General features: G+C 34.3%; 1 pseudogene; it reads left to right on the top strand.

Moving 5' to 3' along the window:
- The window catches only part of LOC102476369 (GTP-binding protein SAR1a pseudogene), a 31,055-nt pseudogene that overhangs the window by 16,971 nt on the left and 6,139 nt on the right, over positions 1-7,945 (top strand).

The raw sequence follows: 7,945 nt of genomic DNA, 5'->3' as shown, positions 1-7,945 counted from the left end.
TGGGGGTGTGGTGAAAGGGGAACTCTTTTACACAGCTGGTGGGAATGTAAATTGGTCCAACCACTGTGGAGAATAATTTGGAGATTCCTCAAAAATCTACAAATAGATCTACCATATGATCCAGCAATCCCATTCCTTGGTATCTACCCAAAGGACAGAAGAATTCTTCATTGGAAAAGTGCTTGCACATCGATGTTTATTGCAGCACTATTCACGATTGCTAAGTCATGGAACCAACCCAAATGCCCCCATATGGAGGAATGGATTGAAAAACTGTGGCACATACTGTGGCACATATACTCTATGGAATATTACTCACTCATAAAAAAAAACCCTGGCTTTTGACAGAAAGTAGAAAAATATGGAAGATTTACTGCTTAATGAGGCAAGACAGGCTATGAAGGAGAGACATTGTATGTCCCCACTTAACATATACCGAATGTCTGCGCTCTATGACTGAAACTGATTGACTAACGGTTGTACAAACACAAGAGATGGGTGTGAATGTCAGATGAGGTGTATGTGGAGGAGTGGGGTCTAACGAAGGACATTTGGAGAAGGGACACGGAAGTAGAACATTGACGAGATGGGGAAGTGTGGTGTTATCGGTTGAAGATATTTTGATCAACGGGACTGGGGAGAAATGTTCACATATTGAAATGTTCACACTGTAAGCTAAACAATGTGATTGAATGTATATACAAAAAGAAATAAATTAAATTAAAAAAAGAAAACCACGTTAAAAGGGGCATAGATGGTAACACACGTGCATAGGAAAAAGTTCAATTCAATGTCCATACATTACAGACATGAATGAGTAGTGGAATTATGTATGATTCTTGAAAATTTCTTGTGTTTTTTTTTATATTTTCCACAAAGATTTAGCTTCTTTTTGTAGTCAAAGATATCATCAAACATAAATATATTATAATCCCATTTTAAATTTTACATAAAGAGTATGTGTGTTTGTGTGTCTATGTATGTGCAAGTATATAAACTTATATTTATAAAAAAATATGAAATTCAAGGCATCAAAACTACGAATAGTGGCTAAATTTAGGAAATATAATTAGGGCTAGGAAAAAAATAGAGAGGAGGAATACTGCTTCTTTAATTCTTCTGTATGTTTGAATTTGCATTTTACAATACACATTTATTATATTTTCATTTAAAATGTGACTAGAAAGGCATTTAACAGACACAAGAATGTGAAGTTCTTTGTTGAAAATGATGTATATGGTAATGTCCTTGATTTGATTATTACACTGCATGAATGATTTGAAAACCCATATTTTATGCCATAAAGATGTATGACAATTCATTGTAAATAACAAAATATAAAATAACACAAATATTTCAAATTGTCCTCTTGGTAGTTGGATGTATGAAAAATAAATCTAATTCTAAAATGAAAAAAAAAGAAGTAGTCTGTATTGCACTCAATTTCTAAAAATCTGAAGGAAATATACCCTCCCTAACTTATTATATGAAGCCTCCATCACCCTCATCGCCCAAATAGACAGACTTAACAAAAAAGGAATACTACAGATCAATATTTCTGATGAATATAGATACAAAAATTGTTAACAAGATACTAGCTAATTGTATCCAACAACACACTAAAAAAGATGATACACCAGGATCACGTAGGCTTTATTCCAGGAATGCAGGGGTGGTTCACCATACAGAAAACCATAAATATATCATAACAACAGATGAAAAGGTAAAAATCATATGATCATATCAATCAATGCAGAAAAAGTATTTGATAAAATACAACATCTCTTCATGATGAAGACTCAGCACACTTGGCATAAGAGGGACATTTCTCAACACAATAAAAGCTATCTAGGACAAACCCATAGCTAACATTATACTGAATCAGGAAAAGCTAAAAGCTTTTCCATTAAAAACTGGTACGAGACAAGGCTATAAACTTTCTCTACTACTCTTCAACATAATACAGAAAATGCTTGCAGTGCAGACAAGAGAAAAAAATAAAAAGAATTCAAATAGGGAGCAAAGGAGTGAAATTATCTCTATTTTTAGATGACATGAAAAAATAAAGACATTTGTGGGACACAGATATGGTTTCTTATATGTTGATGAGGACATTTATCATAGTCTCAACTGGGCTGGACTGAAGTGTATATCATGCTGGATAAAGTATCTTTACAATCTAAACAATGTATAGCAATTGAATGTATAAAAAATAATAATAATAAATGAATAAATAGATAATAAAATAGAAAACCCAAATGGCTATGTTTAAAGAAAATAAAGAATGATATGTGTTGGAGAGGCTGTCATGAAAACAGAACTCACCTACTATGTTGATGAGAATATAAATTAGTACAGCCCCCATGGAGGACAAAGTGGAGTTTCCTCAAAGACCTACAAATAGAAGTACAATACGATCCAGCAATTCCACTCCTGAGTATCTATCCAAAGGATAGGAAAATACTCCATGAATAAACTGCTTGCACATCCATATTTATTGCAGCATTATTCACAATTGCTAAGACAGTACCAACCCACATGTCCATGGACAGATATATGGACTGAAAAAGTATGGAACATATACACTACAGAATACTATTTAGCCATACAAAACAATAAGACTCTGTCATTTGATAAAGATCGGACAAATAGGGAAGATTTACTGCTAAACAAAGCAGGACAGACAATGAAAGAGAAGAATTGTATGTCTCCACTCAATATATACCATATGTTGGCTCTCTGACAGAAACTGAAATATTGGACATCATAATATTTATCAATATAGAATCATGGAGAGCAATGATTACACTGGAGACTGAGGGAGAGGAGTGTGGGAAATGAAGGAGGTGAGAAGGAGGTAATCAAATTGAAGAAGAAAGAAGTAAAACATTTAAGAGACCCAAAATGGAAACAAATCTATTGATTATAATGTCCAGTGTTTGACTAGACTGATAATGAAGTGTGTTCATCATGGGAAAATTTATTTGGAATGTTGTAATTATAAACAGTGATTAAAAGTATAAAATAATCTTAATTGTGAAGAAATAATCAGCAAAAATATTTCTGGAAGTGAAAAATAAATATGGTATGGACCAGCAGACAGCATAATGGTTATGTTGCTGGACTCCCATGTAGTAGACAGCGGTTCAAGTCCCAGACCCAGTGGCTTAAACTCATGCCAGGTGCATGTGCTTGCATGTCCAAGATCCCAAGAGGAGAATGGAGGAGAAGGTATTGAGGTGTCACTTTCTGTTTCTCTGTCTCTCTTTGTCTTTCTGGAGAGCACACATGCCCTATAGCAAAAACCTCTGCACAAAAAAAAGAAAGAAAGAAAGAAAGAAAAATGAATACCGTAAAGTGACAGAATAGAAAATCAACATACTGACATTTACAGTATTTCTACACAAAAGCAACAAGCAGAGAGAGGAAGAAATGAAGAACGTGATCTCCTTTACAATAACCACAAAAAGTATAAGGTACCTAGGAATTAAACAAAAGAAGTCAAAGAGCTCTTTACGATGAGAGCATGAGAAGAATGGGAAAATATATTCAAAGTGTTGAGTGAAAAACAATTTCAATGAAGAATACTCTACCTGGCAAGATTATCCATCATATGAGAAGAGAAGACAAGAACAATTCTCAGATAAACAAAACCTGAAAGAATTATAAAGTTACCTTAGAAAAATATATAGCATTTCTATATACAACCAACAAGCAGACACAGACAGAGCTGAAAAAAAAATCCCATTTACCATGCCCAAATATGTATAAAATACCTAGGAATAAAACTAACCAATGAAGTCAAAGACGTCTATAAGGAAAACTATGAAAACCTTAAAAAGGAAATCAAAAAGGACACAAAAAAGTGGAAGTACTTCCTATGTTCCTGGATTGGCAGAATTAATATAATCAAAGTGGAAATCCTACCCAAACTAATCTACATATTTAATACAATCCCTATAAAATTACAAGAGACATTCTTCACAGATCTAGAAAAGACAATTATAAAATTTGTCTGGAATCATAAAAGGCCATGTATTGCCAAAGCCATTCTGCACCAAGAAGAGTGGAGTAGGGGACATCACACTTCCTGACCTCAAAATATATTACAAAACTGTGATAATACAAACAGCATGGTATTGGCACAAAAACAGACATGAGGATCAATGGAACAGAGTAGCGACCCCAGAAACAAATCCCAAAACATGCATACAACTCATTTTGACAAAAGATACCAGTCAATCCAGTGGGAAAAGAAAAATCTCTTTAGCAAATGGTGCTGGGAAAAAAACTGGGTATTCACCTGCACAAAGATGACTCTGAACCCCTGTCTGTCACCATTAACAAAAATCAACTCGAAGTGGATCAAACATCTAAACCTAAGACTGCAACTATGAAATTACTGATGGAAAACATTGGGGAAACTCTAGGAGATATTGGGATAGGCAAAGACTTCTTAAGTAAGACCACCAAAGCACATGCAACAATCCCCAAAATAGACAAGTGCGATTACATCAGATTAAGAAGTTTCTGCACAGCAAAAGAGACCATAATTAGTGTGAATCGACAACCCTCGGAATAAAAGAGAACTTTTGTTAACTGTGCCTCATATAAGGGACTGATAACCAGAATACACAGAGAACTCAAGCAGCTTACCCAGAAGAAAATGATTACCCAAGGTAAAAGATGGGAAAATGAGCTGAATAAACAACTCTCTAAGGAAGACATATGAACAGCCAGAAAACAAATGAAAAAATGCTTAATATCCCTCATCATAACAGAGATACAGCTCAAAACTATAATGAGATACCAGCTAACCTCAGTCAGAATGGTGAAAATAAATAAATAAATTTAAAAAACACCTGATAAGTGTGGTGAAAGCGGGGGAGGGACATTCTTACACCATTGGTGGGAATGTAAATTAGTCCAGCCACTGTGGGGAACAATATGGAGGTTCCTCAAAGACCTTCAAATAGAACTACTGTATGATCCAGCAACTCCACTCCTTATTCGTGATCGCTATGACATGGAATCAACCCAAATGTCCACAAACAGATGCATGGATTGAAAAAGTGTGGCCCATATAATCCATGAAATACTACTCAGCCATAAAAAAAACAAGGCCCTAAAATTTGATAAAAAGTGTACAAATATGGAAGATTTGTTACTGAGTGAGGCAAGTCAGGCTATGAAAGAGAGACTTTGTATGTCTCTACTCAACATATACCAGCTGTTTGCACTCTATGGTAGAAACTGAAAGACTGGAGGACATAAAAGCATTAAAAGTTGTTATGGATACTAGAGATAAAGTGAGAACAGTGTGGGAGGAAAAGAGAGCAGGAAAGGAAATTTGGGTAAATAAAGGGGTAAGACATTTGTGGGACACAGATAGGGTTTATTATTTGTTGATGAGAATGTGTGTAGTACTCTCAACTGGGCTGGACTGAGGTGTGTATCATGCTGGGTAAAGTCTTTTTAAAATCTAAATGATGCATAGTGATTAAATGTATAAATAATAATAAAAAAATTTAAAAATAATACCTGACAGAAAAAAAAAAAAGAATTTACTGACACTAGAATAGTTCTCCAAGAAGTTCTGAAGGGAGTGATATATCAAGAAAACTAAAGACAGACACACTGAAAAAAGAGTTTAAAAACATCTAAAAAGAGGGCCAGCTTAGTAGTAGGGGTAAGTCCAAAGCTGAATATTATCTTCCAGAATTTAAATAAAAAGCTTGTACCACGACAGAAGCTAGATTAAGTACATGAGACTGAGTTGATAAAACAGAATTTTATGACTTTTGACTAAAACAATACTGATCTTTTTCTATGCTTTCTACTCCAGAGATAAGGATTTTTGTCTTCTCTTGAATTGTTGACAGATCCATATGATTACTATTTGGACATAATCCTAACCTGCATCCTGACTTCATCTTAAGCAAAGTTCTCTTAACATTTTTTATTTTAATTTTTTAAAGCTAAAACTGCCTTTCTTGAAATTAAAAAATATATTAAAATATCTGTTTAATGACCACAGTAAGATATATAGTCTCAGCTAAGTGCTATTTTAAAGTATATTCATGCTACTCACAGTTTCATGCCTAAAGTCAAACATGTGTTCACAGATTTTATATATTAGCTGAACTTGCTATTGAAAGGAGTTAGATCAATTAAGATATTTTGTTAACCAATAAAATGTTGGGGGGGATGGAAAGTGACTGCAGATATGACGGAGATGTGGGAGGAGGGTGAGAAATGGACAATGGTGATAAATGGGGGACAGAGAAAATTATATATATATGTGAAACAAAAAATGGAAAATCATTTGTTGATGATAACCTGTATGACTAAGCCACTATAAAGTGTATTCTAGATCAGAAACCACAGTTAGTATACCATGATGATGTTCAGTGAATGAATGTAAAATAATTAATTAATTAATATTAATAAAAAGGAAAAATAATAAAAGTTTAATTAAAAAATAAGACCTCTGGCACCAGCAGTAAGTGTAGTGGTCATGCTGCTGGACTCCCATGTAGTCAACCACAGTTCGATTTCTGGACCCAACTCACGCTGGGCCCATGTGCATACATGCCCAAGATTCCAAAAAGAGAATGGAGAGGAAGGGACTGCAGAATGGCCATCCTCCCTAGGGGGTGATTATTTTTCATTTTCTGTCTCTTTGTCTCTCTCTGTTTTTCTGGTGAGTGGGTATGCCCTATAGCAAAAACCTCTAAAAAAAAAGAAAGAAAGAAAGAACCCTCTAAAATGAAAACTAAACTATGAAAAAAAAAACTAAAATAAAAAAATTAATGACATTAAAAAAGTGGAAAGACTTCCCATGTTCTTGGATTGGAAGAATTGGAAGAATTAATATAATCAAAATGGCAAATCTATGCAAATTAATCTATATATTTAATGCAATTTCAATCAAATTACCAGGGGCATTCTTCAAAGATTCAGAAAAAAAAAAAACATAGAATTGTCCAGAATCATAAAAGACCATGTATTTCCAAAGCAATACTGTGTAAGAAGAATGGAGTAAGAGGCATCTGGTATCCACCTGCACAGAGATGAAACTGGATGCCTTTCTTTCACCACTAACAAAAATGAACTAAAAATGGATCAAAGATCTAAACCTAAGACTTCAAACTATAAAATTACTGCTGGAAAACATTGGGGAAACTTGGAGAAATAGGAGTAGGCAAAGACTTGTTAAATATGATCTGTAAAACACAGGCAATAATCTCAAGAATAGACAACTGGAATTATATAAAGTTAAAATGTTTCTGCACAGTAAAAGAAACAATAATTAGAGTAAATAGACAATCTTTGGAATAGGAAAATATATCTGCAAACTATGCCTCAGATAAGGAACCAATAACCAGAATTTACAGAGAATTCAAGTGGCTTACCTGAAAAAAACTGCCAGTCCAATTAAAAGATGAGAATATGAGCTGAACGAACTCTCTAAGGAAGACATATGAAGAGCCAAAAAGCATATTAAAAAATGCCTCACATCTTTTATCATAAGGGAGATGCCAATCAAAACCACAATGAGATATTTTCTAGCCCCAGTCAGAATGGCTAACATTAAAAAAAATAAATAAAAAATTATAAGTGTTAGTGAGGTTGTAGAGAAAAGGGAACTCCCCTATACTATTGGTGGAAGTGTAATTTAGTACAGCGACTGTGGCCAACAATATGGAGATTCCTAAAGGACCTACAAATAGAACTCCTGTATGCTCCAGCAGTTCCACTCCTGGGTATCTACTCAAAGGATAGGAATGCACTCACTTAAAAGAACTTTTGCATATTCAAGTTTATTATAGCATTATTAAAATTGCTAAGACATGAAACCAACCCAAATATCCATGAACAGACCAATGGATTGAAAAAGTGTGGCATATGGGACCAGCCGTTAGTGTAATGGCTACCTTCACTG

The sequence above is a fragment of the Tupaia chinensis genome, unplaced genomic scaffold, assembly GCF_000334495.1.
Source record: "Tupaia chinensis unplaced genomic scaffold, TupChi_1.0 Scaffold149104_1, whole genome shotgun sequence".
In the NCBI taxonomy this organism is placed as follows: domain Eukaryota; kingdom Metazoa; phylum Chordata; class Mammalia; order Scandentia; family Tupaiidae; genus Tupaia; species Tupaia belangeri.
The sequence above is the reverse complement of the archived record's forward strand: the minus strand, read 5'-3'. Positions and strand labels throughout refer to the sequence as shown.